Source organism: Schistocerca piceifrons, chromosome 3 (assembly GCF_021461385.2).
Source record: "Schistocerca piceifrons isolate TAMUIC-IGC-003096 chromosome 3, iqSchPice1.1, whole genome shotgun sequence".
NCBI classification, from domain to species: domain Eukaryota; kingdom Metazoa; phylum Arthropoda; class Insecta; order Orthoptera; family Acrididae; genus Schistocerca; species Schistocerca piceifrons.
In genome coordinates this window covers 774,705,671-774,721,009 of record NC_060140.1, presented here as the reverse complement: position 1 = coordinate 774,721,009, position 15,339 = coordinate 774,705,671, and positions in this window count along the sequence as shown.

Below are 15,339 nucleotides of genomic sequence, written 5' to 3'. Positions count from 1 at the left end.
ACACTTTTGCTGGTACATCCAGTGGTATATGAGGATATATTCCGCAAAATGTGTCGCGAATAGAGCTAGAAATAAAGAAATAATAAATTAACACTTCATTATTCGTGTTGCAGTTTTACTGCACGAACAGCGAAAATGTAGAGAGCGATAAACTTTTTTCTATTCACGATTCGCGGGGCTTGTCTGTGAGACTAAGTTTCGTAAAGATTTGAAATTACACTACTGGCCATTAAAATTGCTACACCACGGAGATGACGTGCTACAGACGCGAAATTTAACCGACAGAAAGAAGATGCTGTGATATGCAAATGATTAGCCTTTCAGAGAATTCACACAAGGTTGGCGCCGGTGGCGACACCTACAACGTGCTGACATGAGGAAAGGTTCCAACCGATTTCTCGTTTGGCGACATCACGGTGAACGCACATTGGAAGCGTGTATTCGTCATCGCCATACTGGCGTATCACCCGGCGTGATGGTATGGGGTGCCATTGGTTACACGTCAAGGTCACCTCTTGTTCGCATTGACGGCACTTTGAACAGTGGACGTTACATTTCACGTGTGTTACGACTCGTGGCTCTACTCTTCATTCGATCACTGCGAAACTCTACATTTCAGCAGGATAATGCACGATGTTGAAGGTCATGTACGGGCCTTTCTGGATACAGAAAATTTTCGACTGCTGCCCTGGCCGGCACCTTCTCCAGATCTCTCAGCAATTCAAAACGTCTGGTCAATGGTGGCCGAGCAACTGGCTCGTCACAATACGCCAGTCACTACTCTTGATGAACTGTGGTATCGTGTGGAATCTGCATGGGCAGCTGTATCTGTACACGCCATCAAATCTCTGTTTGACTCAATGCCCAGGCGTATCAAGGCCGTTATTACGGCCAGAGGTGGTTGTTCTGGGTATTGATTTCTCAGCATCTATGCTCCCAAATTGCGTGAAAATGTAATCACATATCAGTTCTAGTAAAAAATATTTTTCCAATGAATACCCGTTTATCATCTGCATTCCTTATGAGTGTAGCAATTTTAATGGATAGTAGTGTATGTGTAAACTCTTTTTGTAAGTCATCAAGTGGTCCGATTCTCAAATAGTGGATGAATAACGTATGGGTATTCGTGCAGCGTGGTCTACACCGTTTTTTCAGCTACCACCTGCACCCCTTTGATAGATTGGTGATTCTTAGTCCCATAGCGATTCTTTTCAGACGGTAAGTTTGTTTGAAATCGGTCCATCGGCTTAGGAGGACATGTGGAACATACATATACAGGATGTAATATGATTTTTATATTATGTATGGATTAAGTAACATATTACAGAGTGAGAGGAGCATTACAGTACAACCTTCACAAACAATGAACATATAGAAAACCCTTACGTGTGGGACACTAAGTGACAGCGATAGTTTTCCAAGTACAGAAATTTGTCTAGAGAGAGAGAGAGAGTCACAAGCAACAACAGTGATCCTAGCGACGCGCTTACCCCAGCGTTGGCGGTAACCAGGGCAGACTACAGCTGTAGTACAGTGGCGTGCGACAGAGGCAGAGAATTCACAGGAGACGCCGCAGAGCAGTCTCCTTCTGTGCCTGCGCGGAACGCACCGTCGTCTTTCCTTGCACGCCAGTCCCACAATGACTGTCGCGCGTTGTTGCTCGGCGCTGAACGCAGCTGAGAAGGTGAGTCCTACGTCGCGCTGTGGCGAGCTGCGCCGCTGTCGGCCCCCTTGACCTGGGACAATGCGGCCGCGGCGGCCTCCTTTGATGGCTGGCTGGCGGCGCCTGCGTTGTGGCGCACTTGTCTGCAGAGAGCGGCAGCCTCTCTCCTCGAGAGGGCGCGAGGGCCTACCCGCACCTGGGCACCCCTCCATCCTCTGAGGACACTCTTCATTGCTACCCTACTGCTCGCAAGATGACGACGGCCTCGTGTGGGTCACGAACCGGTGCAAATCTGTTTCCTAATTGATTCCACTATGTCAGATGTCTTATGTGCAACTGCCTCGTCAAGCTGGCTGTAGCGACTGTGTCTGTGTGTGTGTGTTGTTCCGGCTAGTGTGGATAATTCTGGCGCTGACAGTTTCGCCAAAGGGGTTATTAATTTCTATACTGGGTGACCTGGACGAGGATGATTTAGACACGTAAAGTGTGGACCTCTGCGTTAAGTAAACAATTAATGCACCTGCATTATGCGAAAAAGTGAATCAGATGGAATCGTAAGGTAGGGTAGCTATAGGAATGCTATTGATACATTTCACAGATTTGTTCAGTCCTTGTGGACCCTTACTGGCAACATCCATGATGCAAAACAGGACCCTGATTTTTTTTTTGGCGGCGGGGGGGGGGGGATAATCCTCCTGTCTATAAGAACCCATACAAAATATCATTTCTCCAATAATGGAGGAATTCATCAATCAACAACTAAATGATGGCTTTACTGAAGAGTGTGATAGTCCCTGGGGAGCACCTGTTGTCATCATGCCCAAAATAGCAATGTGGGATGAGGAAATACAGGTTCTGTTCTGACTACCATTGTTTAAGTGCTACAATTGTGATGGACGCATATCTGACACCAAATATTGAGGAAACATTGGAGAACTTGGGTCAATGGAGGTATTTTTCAACAATGGATCTGAAAAATTATTACTACCGCTTTGAAGTAGTGCTAGAGAACCAGCTGAAGATCAAATTTACCATACCATGTGGCCATTACCAATATTAGTGGGTATCTTTTGGACTTAAGAATGCACTGGACACATTCAGTGATTATGGGACGGCATGTCAGGGGTATTAAGAACAGATCAGTGTATGGTCTACTCAGGTGATATTATTGTTTTTTCTAGATACGTGAAGGGGCACAGGCTACAGCTGGAAGCAGCGTTTAAGAGGTACGTTTAGGGTGCTGAACATTAGGTATTCAAAAGTGTCACTTTGCTGTGGCACAAGTCTAATCTGTTTATTTAGACATGACCGATTAAGCACCAATCTAAGATTGGTATGTACAGTCTCAGATTTCTTGCTGCTGCAAGCTGTGAACATCTGCAGTCATTTTAAGGTTACACAATTATTATAGAAAATCTGTCAAGTGTTTGCTGATGTTGGTAGACTATTGACAGATTTGTTGAAGGATGCAAAATTTCAGTGAACAGCTGACTATCAATCTGATTTGAGGGACTGAAACAGGCACTAACAGCTAGACCTGTGTTAGTATTTCTGAATTACGGAAAAAAGTTTATTCTGCCTTGTGGTATGAGCAACCAGGCAGTGTGTGTGTGTGTGTGTGTGTGTGTGTGTGTCTACTTCAGTGTTTGTAATAATGATGATGCCAAAAATGAGAGGGTGAAACTGAACGGTCATTAATCAATAAACTAAGAGCTCACGAATATTGGATAAACTATTTGATTGGATTCAGGAGGGCCCACCAGTTTCAACAGGTACTTCTAAAACGTATGGTGTCTTCAAATGTAGCGTATTAAGATCAGCTAATTCGCGGAGGAGTAATATAGTGGGTGGCGTGCAATGAAAGACTTCAATAGGCAAATGTTGGGGTACTTTTCACAAGAGGAGGTCACAACAGTCAGGCGAAGTTACACTTTATTATGGCGACCCCAAGTTAACAGTTACTGAAGGCTGCACTGCACGTTCAAAGTGACACAGAACCAAGGGCATGCTGAAAAGTAATATCTGCGAATTTCTTACGTGACAACTGTTAAAGCTCTTTAAATAAAGTAAATGTTATTAATATTCTACATACTTATCCTTCATGTCTACATATTTGCATCTCAACATAGTCACCTTAACGACAAACACATTTCTCTCAACGAGAGATCAGTTCGTTGATACAGTCACTATGGAATGTGTGACCTTGTAGACGGGCCCACAATCGCATGTCTGCTTGCACTGCTTCTTCAATACCAAAATAAAGTCCTCGAAGGTGTTCTTTAAATTTTGGAGACAGATGAAAATCGGTTAGGGCCAAGTCGGGACTGTGTTGAGGATTATCAATGGCAGTGAACACATGGCGAGGGTTTGTTTCACATTTCGCTGCGCTCGTGTGCGTTCTGGTATTGTCATACTGAAAGAGAGGGTGCTCCACGTGAGGACAAACTCCGCAAATTCTAAACCTGATTGCATAACGCTGTTTCTCACTCATCAACGTACACTCATGCTCATAAATTAAGGATAATGCTGATACTTGGTGAAACAACGTTCTGGTGAACGGTTTGCGGGTTTAAATCATCTCGGGGTATAACCATGCGGTGCATTTGACCTGCGGTCGTCGCATGGTGGCGCTGGCAGCAGTCCACATACGCAGAGGTGAGTTGGTTCATGTCAGAGTACGGTGCAGCGATTAAGAGAGCAGACGTTTTCAGACGTGCTAATGGCGACTGTGTGTTAAAAATGGCTCAAAGAACACATATGGATGACGTTATGAGGGGTAGAATACTAGGGCGACTGGAGGCTGGTCCAACACAGCAGATCGTAGCACGAGCCCTCCATGTGCCACAGAGCGTGATCTCAAGATTATGGCAACGATTCCAGGAGACAGGAAACGTGTCCAGGCGCTACAGTACGGGACGTCCACAGTGTACAACATTACAAGAAGACCGATGTCTCCCCATCAGTGCCCGCAGACGGCCACGGATTACTGCAGGTAGCCCTGCTCGGGACCTTACCGCAGCCACTGGAACAGTTTTCTCCAGACACAGTGTTACAGACTACTGAACCGACATGGTTCATTCGCACAGAGACCTTCAAGGTGCATTCCAATGACTCCTGGTCACAGGAGAGCCTGTAAAGCCTGGTGTCAAGAACACAGTACATGATCATTGGAGCAGTGGTCCCAGGTTATGTTCACAGACAAGTCCAGGTGTAGTCTGAACACTGATTCTCGCCGGGTTTTCATCTCACGTGAACCAGGAACCAGATACCAACCCCTTAATGTCCTTGAAAGGGACCTGTATGGAGGTCGTGGTTTGATGGTGTGGGGTGGGATTATGATTGGTGCACGTACACCCCTGCATGTTTTTGACAGAGGAACTGCAACAGATCAGGTGTATCGGGACGTCATTTTGCACCAGTATGTTCGCCTTTTCAGGGGTGCAGTGGGTCCCACCAGCCGGCCGGAGTGGCCGTGTGGTTCTAGGCGCTACAGTCTGTAGCCGAGCGACCGCTACGGTCGCAGGTTCGAATCCTGCCTCGGGAATGGATGTGTGTGATGTCCTTAGGTTAGTTATGTTTAATTCGCTCTAAGGTCTAGGCGACTGATGACCTCAGAAGTTAAGTCGCATAGTGCTCAGAGCCATTAGGGTCTCACCTTCCTCCTGATGGATGATAACGCACGGCCCCATCGAGCTGCTATCGTGGAGGAGTACCTTGAAACAGAAGATATCAGGCGAATGGAGTTCTCCAGACCTATACCCCATCGAGCACGTCTCGGATGCACTCGGTCGACGTATCGCTGCACGTCTTCAAAACCCGACGACACTTCGAGAGCTCCGACAGGCACTGGTCCAGGAATGGGAGGCTATACCTCAGCAGATGCTCGACCACATGATCCAGAGTATCCCAACCCGTTGTGCGGTCTGTGTACGTGTGCATGGTTATCATATTTCACGGTGTACTTACAGATCTGTGTCGTGTGTGTTCCCTATAGGCCTACGCTATTAGCGCCAGTTTTGTGTAGTGTCACGTTGTGTGGCAACTCATTCTGCAACTGCAACTGCAATTAAGGTTCAAATGGCTCTGAGCACTATGGGACTTAACATCTGTGGTCATCAGTCCCCTAGAACTTAGAACTACTTAAACCTAACTAACCTAAGGACATCACACACATCCGTGCCCGAGGCAGGATTCGAACCTGCGACCGTAGCAGTCGCGCGGTTCCGGACTGAGCGCCTAGAAATGCGAGACCACCGCGGCCGGCTGCAATTAACGACAACTATCCTTAATTTCTGAGTATGAGTGTAGTTACATTGCGCACAGCCACCCTACACGCTACAACTAGAAGCCTTCTAGCGACAGGGAACTGCAAATACGTAGACATGAAAAATAATGATGTAGAATATTAATAACGTTTGTTTTATTCGAAAAACTTTTCACGTAAAACTTCGGAGGCATTACCTTTCAGCACGCCATCGTACATAACACTACTCTCCAACATAATCACAAAATCTCTGTAAACAATGCCGAAATTTTCTACCAGTCGTTCACTTCCTCGACAGTAGAAATCCGTTCGTTGGTAATGGAGCCATTCGAGAACTGCCATGTGAAATCCCTCGTCGTTTCGTCATTGGAAAATCTCTTTCCCTCATACATTTCCGACATCCTGCCGAAAAGAAGAAAGTCGCAAGGTACAAAATTTTACTTCCTTTCCAGTCAGCACCTCGTACGTATGTGCGGCTTAGGTCCTACTGCAGCCACCATTTCACTACGCCTGGACGCGACATTACATTTGCTCTATGTACCGCCAACATTTTACGGTAAATATGTGTCAAGTTATATGTTTCGCCCCCTAGAATCGTACTGTTCCACATATTTGAACTTTGCAGTACGTTTCCAAATGCCGCGCCATCACCCGCACATTGTGATGCAGCTGTTATCCGTAACACAACGGAAGTGTGTCAATAGGGGTCCTAAAATACGAGGTGCGACAATAAAGCAATGAGACGGATGTGAAAAAATTGTTCTTTACCCTTTTAGTCGAGTTTAGTGTTGTCTCCTTCAAAGTAGTTCCCTTCTGATTGTACACAATTTTTCCAGCGCTTCTGCCATTGATGGTAACATTTCTGGGACTCATATTCTGTAATATCCTCCAAGACCCTCGTTACAGCTTTTTGGACATCTTGTGTTGCTTGAAAATGGTGTCCCTTGACCGCCGTTTTGACTCTTGGAAATAGAAAAAAGTCGCAAGGAGCGATGTCTGGTGAATAAGGTGGCTGTGGTAGTACTGAAATTTGTTTTGAGGTTAAAAATTGCTGTACAGACAGAGCAGTGTGGGATGGCTCATAATCGTGATGCAGAATCCAATTATCAGCAATGTTGGCATGGACACGAAGAACTGTTTTACGAAATCTTTCTAAAATTTCTTTGCCGTAATATTGGTTAACTGTTTGTCCAGGAGGCACTCATTTTCATGAACAATTCCCTTGGAATCAAAGAAGCACACAAGCATGCATTTCACTTTTGACTTTGACATGCGAGCTTTTTTTTGGCCTGGGTGATTCCTTTGAGCACCATTGTGAACTTTGGCGTTTTGTCTCTGGATCGTACTGAAGAAACCAACTTTCATCACCAGTGATGACACGGCTCAACAATTCCGGATTGATTTCCGTTTGCTCTAACAGATGGGCTGCCACATTTTTCCGTGTTTCTCGTTGTTGTGGTGTGAGATTTTTGGGGCCATTTTTGCATAAATCTTTCTCATACCAAGATCTTCATTTTATTATTAGACGAACCATTTCTCGATTGATGATCAGTTCTTCTGCAATCATTTTCACGGATAATCTTCGATCAGATAGTACGAGTTCACGCACCCTAGCCAAGTTGACATCCGTCTGTGAGGTTTATGGTCGTCCACTGCAGTCTTCAACTTCAACATTCGTTCTGCCTTCAGTAAACATTTTATGCCAACGAAAAACTTGAGCTCTTGACAAAACCTCCTCTCCGAACACTTCTAAGGGTTACCGTAAGTTTTCGTCTCGTTTTCACCCAATTTAACACAAAAAGAAATGGCATACCGTTGCACAACATTATGTGGTTCCATTTCCGTGACAAGAGACACAAACACGTGTTAACTCATTACAGCACAACTCACGACTGAGCAGTTGCATAGATGTGCCGCTTGGACTAGAAGCAACTTACAGAACAAGGTCAAAGATATTGTGTCTATGGAAGCCTGCAGGGTTGCCACATCTTGCAGAGAAAATCAGTCTCATTATTTAACTGTCGCACCTCATATATATTCGTTTTGGAATGGTATTAGCGTGGGATGACATGTGTAACTTACGTCCTTAAGTCATGTTTCAAAACTGAACTTGGGTTCTTGTAATCACATGCTTGTGCATGATCCGTTAAACTTTGACCTTCGCTGATAACGAAAGATTGTGAACACAATACAGTAGACTTTTGATTTCGTCGTATCACTTCAAATCGATGCTGGATGAGACAATGCAATCCTGCGTGGTTTTTGCGAGTAGCACATTTAGCCATACAGTCACTCCTTACTACTTACTTCAAAGCTTTCAGATGCCGTTAGAAAGGTCGTGGTAAACTGAAGCGACCAACCCCACAGCAGTCAAATGTCGTGAGTATTCTATTCAATGTGAAATGACATTAATAAATTAATATTACCATTGCTTGCAAAGTCTAATTATCTCCAACACATTGCAAACATAAAAAAGACTCGTAGCATTCCTAAGGAAATCACAGAAAATGAGGAATTCAGTTTACACCAAACAAATACATATCACCGTGCATCATAAATAAATGCCTGAAAACTATTTACAATATAATTAAAGTAAGGTAGCATCCATACATAAAAAAGACAGTAGTACAAAAAAATAATAAAGTACTGGAAGCAAGTAATGAGTATGAGAGAAGCGAATGATGTAAAAGATGCAATCACGACTAGGGAAAATGAAATGCTGATGGATGGGACATGTAGGAGACGAATGGGTGTTGGACGGACCGAGATATTCCTTGCTGGATTCTATGAAACAAGGAAAGACTAAGACGATTACCTAGTGGAAATTGGGAAGGTAACATAAAAAAATATGCAGGACAAATGTGGATGCATACAGCTGATATCCGTAGCCCTTATATCCGTAGTCCACGAAAACGTCTGGGCTAGCCTTTTATACGGTAGTGGACTCCATATGGGTGGTGATCATGTTGACTAACAATAAAACAAAACCTGTAGTTGCACCTGATGTTCATAAAATAAATATAGGCACAGTCATGACTACAATGTGCGGCAACTTGAAACAAGAGAGATGGAGTGAGGGTGGTTTATACGTGCGTGTGATAAACTCCTTCCCTCGAAAATTTATCTCCTTCATACCTCCTCTGTGTTACCATAGATGTTGTATCATTGATCTCATTTTTACTAAGACTGCAGTGCACGCGAGGTGCCTATTTGCTTCCACTGCCCTGGGTGGAATGCATAAGTTCTAATTAATGTTCACCAACTTGCAGCTTCACTGCCCCCTGCACAGAAAACAGCACGTAGGTCATGAGTCCGTTATCTTGAGACTGTAATAACCTCTTAGCAAGGAACTGATATATTTTATAAATAATTAATTTTTCAATTAGTTTGTTTACATGGGATGCCACTCGCTTTTTATTAGCAGAGTACGAGAAATTGCACAATTATATTCCACTTTAGGAATCACAAATAACCTCCAATCTTTATCCTTTCATAAAAACAAAACAATGAATTGGGTACTTGCGTAATTACTATCAAATTGTTCTCAATTACATGTCCATACAACCATACTTTTCTTATAAAGTCTTAACCTAATGGTGACCGCCGGCCTGGGTGGCTGAGCGGTTCTAGGCGCTACAGTCTGGAACCGCGCGACCGCTACGGTCGAAGGTTCGAATCCTGCCTCGGGCATGGATGTGATGTCCTTAGGTTGGTTAGGTTTAAGTAGTTTCAAGTTCTAGGGAACTGATGACCTCAGAAGTTAAGTCCCATAGTGCTCAGAGCCATTTGAAGCAACCTAAAGGTGACCACGGCAGACATTTCTGTCCTCCGAGACTGCCAGTCCAGTTCTATCTTACAGCCGAGCCACTTGGCCGACCATCGACGTTAGGTGCGATCCGAAGGTCACTGAAGTGCTTCGTCTGCCTTTTTGTTTAGCAACTGATTATTATTCTGCTACTTATTAATACTTGTCAAAGAGTGGAATGATAGCATGCTACTGAGAAACACTACAATATGAAATGCGAGTAAATACGTTGTTTAGTTTTTCTTATATTAATAAAAGAAGATTTTCATTTTGGCGGGCAACCTCCGACCACAGCAGCCAATCGTGGAGGAGGGCCACAATTTAGGCGGTCTTTCTCACGATGCTCCTATCGAGCAAACAATCTGCCATCGATACCTCACATTACGTAATCTTCTCACTGCTGCCTTCTCAACTGCTCTAAGAAGAGGTTATTGTACCTGAATATGATGGCCCTCCAGCCAGAAATATTACAAAGGCTTTTGTGGACCTAATGAGAGGCCTCGATATTGTCATGTAAAAGAATACATTCAGAATCCTGAGACGTAATCCTCAACCATCCCGACAAGAACCAAGCGGGAGGTATACCGTTTCTCTGGTAGGTGTCGATAAAGATTAGATTCTAGTGATGTCAGAGAAGGTGTTATAACTGCTGCGTGATGAATATTGTTTTAGACTTGTTGGTGAAAATGTCGAGCGTTTACATTCACGCACGACTGGCATTCTCATATTAATGATTGCCTAAAACGCTAACAACATCCAGGCACGTCACGAATAATGGCTGCAACTTGAGCTAAACGGGCAACCAGCTTTTCTGGAGTGTTTATCGGTGTCCCGTACACGAACTTGGTTCAAATGGTTCAAATGGCTCTGAGCACTATGGGACTCAACTGCTGAGGTTATTAGTCCCCTAACTAACCTAAGGACATCACAAACATCCACGCCCGAGGCAGGATTCGAACCTGCGACCGTAGCGGTCTTGCGGTTCCAGACTGCAGCGCCTTTAACCGCACGGCCACTTCGGCCGGCGTACACGAACTGCCTCGTCTCCTCCACACAAAAAAAAAAAAAAAAAATCCATAGGAGTGACGTCGGGAAAACATGGTGGCCACGGTACTCGTCCACCCTTCCCAATCCAAAAATTGCGGAATACATTGTCTAAATGTTCTCCGACATCAGTGACAGCGTGTCGTGAGACTCCACCGCGTTGGAACCATAAACGTTGCCTCTCTGCTAGCGGGATAGTCTCCAACATCACGGTGTACGGTAATTTCCCTCGCCGAGCGTGTTAGGCCGAAGATACTGCCCAGTGAGATGCTCTTCTGCAGTGCCAGCCGACACATTTATGGTAAACGTCTATTGATACTGGAACATTTCCCTCAGGATTTTTCAACTCCCAGACGTAGCTATTATGGCTGGACATTGACCTAAGGGAAATCCAGCGTCAAATACTTCAAGAACTCTTAGCTGGGGAACGGAGCACCTTTGACATTTTTTCACCTAAAAAAAGTGTATTTATCTCCTCTAAACATTCTAGAATTTTGTATACGTACTTTTTTCACACCCAATATATCTGGCAATTGTTGTGTTGGCAGAAGAGCCAACACCGTGTTACTAGTGGAGGCCGAAATGCACGCGTTTTAGCTCTCGCTGGCTGGCGTGAGGAGGGAAGAACTATACTGACGCGAGGTCTGGAACATGACAAGGAATTAGAATTCAGAAAGCGGACGGACTTAGTTTGATACTTAGCTTTAATCCATTAATGATGAACGTCTCTCTTGACGGTACATGATTCACAATAATATCTGTTCAGAATACATTCGCAGTAACTGAATATGGCGCCTTGCTAGGTCGTAGCAAATGACGTAGCTGAAGGCTATGCTAAACTGTCGTCTCTGCAAATGAGAGCGTATGTAGTCAGTGAACCATCGCTAGCAAAGTCGGCTGTGCAACTGGGGCGAGTGCTAGGGATTCTAGACTAGACCTGCCGTATGGCGGCGCTCGGTCTGCAATCAATGATAGTGGCGACACGCGGGTCCGACGTATACTAACGGACCGCGGCCCATTTAAAGGCTACCACCTAGCAAGTGTGGTGTCTGGCGGTGACACCACAGCAAAGTTAGCTTGTATGCGGAACCAGCTGCAGAGCAGAAAGCTGTAGGGAAGACAGAGACAATAATACGCAAAGCATGTTGTCGAAGTTGTTTGGTGTAGCAGATACTGTATGTGAGCGTGAACAGGTTAACGAAGATAAGGGAAGGCGGGAAAGAGTATCCAGTGCACTGAAAGACTGACAACGTAAACCACTATGCTAAACCTATTGTGTTTCACGAAATGAAAATAATTTCGGTTTTTGTTTCTGTTGTGTCGTGATTCCGCTGCCCAGTTGAAATCGCATCATGGCGGGTGGCGCGAAGGCTAGAACAGTTTTGACGGGAGGGCGCATGGATCAGTAGAGGTCCCCGTGTCAGCGTCGCCCTTGTCAACATCCGAGGGAAGGCAGATACTGAGGGCAGAGTGTCGGGATGAGCAGAGCAGGTGTCCTCTGGAGCGAGCGACTGCCAGCTGGTGGCTGACAATATACAGACAGCGGCCCTCTTCCAACACCGACTCAAAGGAATGCCTCGGCGCTTGTTGGTGACGTCACGTCAGCTAGGCACGGCGAACACCACGTCTGTTGCAGGCACAAACGCCTGGGCGTGCTTATCACTATAAATCTATTATTTTTGGACAAAATGTTTGGTATTGTTTTGGATTCTGCAGTTTTATTTAGATGAAAGATTTTCTTACTACCGTAAAGCTACAAATGAAGATCATAGTTCTGTATTACTGAATCCTGTCGAAACAAACGTAGATCAATATGAGAAGACGCTTTGCCCCATTGCAAGATTCGGAAATTTTACATTCAAGTAACTTTATTTACTTGATCTATTTGTTATCGAAACTTACCCCAACCCCCTTACAATGAACTCGTTTCTTTTATTTATTTATTTACTTTCGTTTGACATCGTCACTGAGAATGTGAACTAATTTACATCTGTAACTGTCCAACTGTTGCCAGTCATTAGATTACAGTCGTTTTCAACGAAAGGAATTCTAAACAGGAAACAAAATAGCTTCATACATCGAAAATACTGCTGAGCTTAAACTTTTTTAAACATGCACATTAGAAAAGATAAATATTCCCCTCTTGCAACTGAAAGGAGAAACTTTATAAGATAAAAAAAATTAATTTGATAAAGCAAGTATCTCTCTTTTGCTTCTTCTCCTGTCCCCCACCCCCTCCCCCAACGTGTACAATCGCAAGATATTTCATTAAAATTCAGTGCTCCTCATCCCATAGTCAACCAAGATACCTAAAGAAGAGCACCAATATGTTCACAGTTTCTTGTGAAAGCAACCCAGTACAAACGTAACTTACTAAGATTTACAAATAAGGTAAAGAAGCACGAATTCTGTTGCTGTTGGATCGTGAAGTTGTTTCTGTATGTCAGTCCTTAAAACAGGTGGAAATTTAAGTTCAGGAGTACACTATTTGTTAAGAAGTGTAATGAATTGCACAATTAATTGATTGCAGAAATCTCTCAGAACAATGTGTGTTGGTCAACTAAAGCCAATAGTTTCACATTTTCCTGTGTCAGGGAGGGAGACGCCACCATTATGAGTATGCCTGCAACAGACCTGGCGTTCGCCGTGCCTAGCTGACGTGACGTCACGAACAAGCGCCGAGGCCTTCCTTTGAGTCGGTGTTGCCTGATCACATGGGGGGCGAGCCAGCCAGTGACGTCTTGGTGTCTGAGGAGTCTGTTCCCCGAGTGCACAAAAGGTGAAGGTGTCCTGTAGTGTGAGCCCCGTACATACGGCTCCCCAAGGACACCGGCGACTGTGCTCTTCTGGTGGCCCACTTCCAGCCGTCTGCTTACTCATAGGAAACAGAACAGGCGCTAGTGAGTTACTTACTTTACATTGGTTGCGGTTCGTTATGACTTACGTTTGTCGGGAATTCTGTGGCAGATTAATTTATATTGCTAGAACAATGCTATTAAGTAGACTAATTCTTAGGATTAAAGAGTACACTGTGTATGATTGACTTTTGGTGAAGCTGTCTTAATGTTGGTTGCAAGAGTTATCGTGGCTAGCAAGTTCTGTATGGTTATACTGGTGATGCACTTGATGTGGGACTTAATTTTTTAAAATTTAACCTTTAACTGAGAAGGCGTTGTTGATGTTATTATCGTGGTCTTCAGTCCCAAGACTAATTTGATGCGTTCTTGCACGCTACACTATCATTTGCAAAGGTCTTCATCTCTGGATAACGGCTGCAATCCTCATCCTTTCAGAGCTGTTTACTGATTTTCCTCTGCAATTTTTACCCCCCCCCCCCTACTCCTTCCAGTACTAAATTGGCTATCCCGTTGAGATGTTTATATTTTTCCACCTCCGCGTTGCAAATGTTTTGAGTGAAATGCCCAGTCGATGCGCTGATGTCTTCACGTCAATTCTACCAACATCGAGAGTTTTTAGTTCTCGGGGTTTTGTAAAATTCCTGGATTCATGTCTCGTCGCTGTGCAGCCTATGAAAAGGATTGCGGAAAACTCCGAAATAAATTCCAAAGTAGAGTGCAGTTTTAATACCAATATATTTCCAGGACTCTGGTGCACGAGCCTGGTGAACTGTACCGGTTACGTCACATGTACCCAAAGTTGGCATCAAACGACACAGTGTTCACAACAATCAACAAACGAGTGAGCCTACAATACATTTGCTCGTAACCTTAGCCAAAAGACGAGTGCCTCAAGGCGCCTGCGTAACCTCTATTTATACTTTTGTTAACAATTACCTACAATGAAAATTACAATTTTATGTAAAATCACAATTAAAAGTTAAACCGAATATGAGATACCACATTGCTAAAGATTTACAATCTCAGTGCTGAACAAGGTGAATCTATTTTCAACTTAGTTACAAGTTAATATAACTTTTTCTGACTAATTACGTTACAGGTAACAATTACATTTCTAAATTTGTTTATAACAAATCAACTAGTGCCTGAATTTTAGTGCTAATATATATCGGAGATTCAATTAACATGTTTTATTTATATGTTCTATTTAATTTGTTGTAGTGATTTTATACAGATAGGTTTACTGGTACATCCTGACTATGTGCTACATTTCTTTCGATTAATTACAGTATTAATTTCACATAAGAACCATGTTAATCAGCAAAACATCGTTTTCGAATTATATTCGTACTGAAATAGTGGTTATTTTTGTATGTAATTTGGAAACAGGTCACTTTACAATTGGACAATTAGGACTGGTGTTTATCTTTAATGCTCTCCGAGGGGTTCTGATAGGTAGCAATGAGATACAGTAATATTTCACCTTGAAGACTTAGATTGCGTCCTGTGGAGCTATGCCACAAATTTCTATTCCCCCTAATTCTATTCATTGATTACATGATCTACCCTTCCAATCTTCAGGATTACTCTGTACCAAATAATTTCAAAAGCTTCTATTCTCTACTTGACAGAGTTGTTTATTTTCCGTGTTTCACTTTCTCACTAGGGTACTGAGCCGTGTCGGCTCGATTTCTGTGCTCTTAAA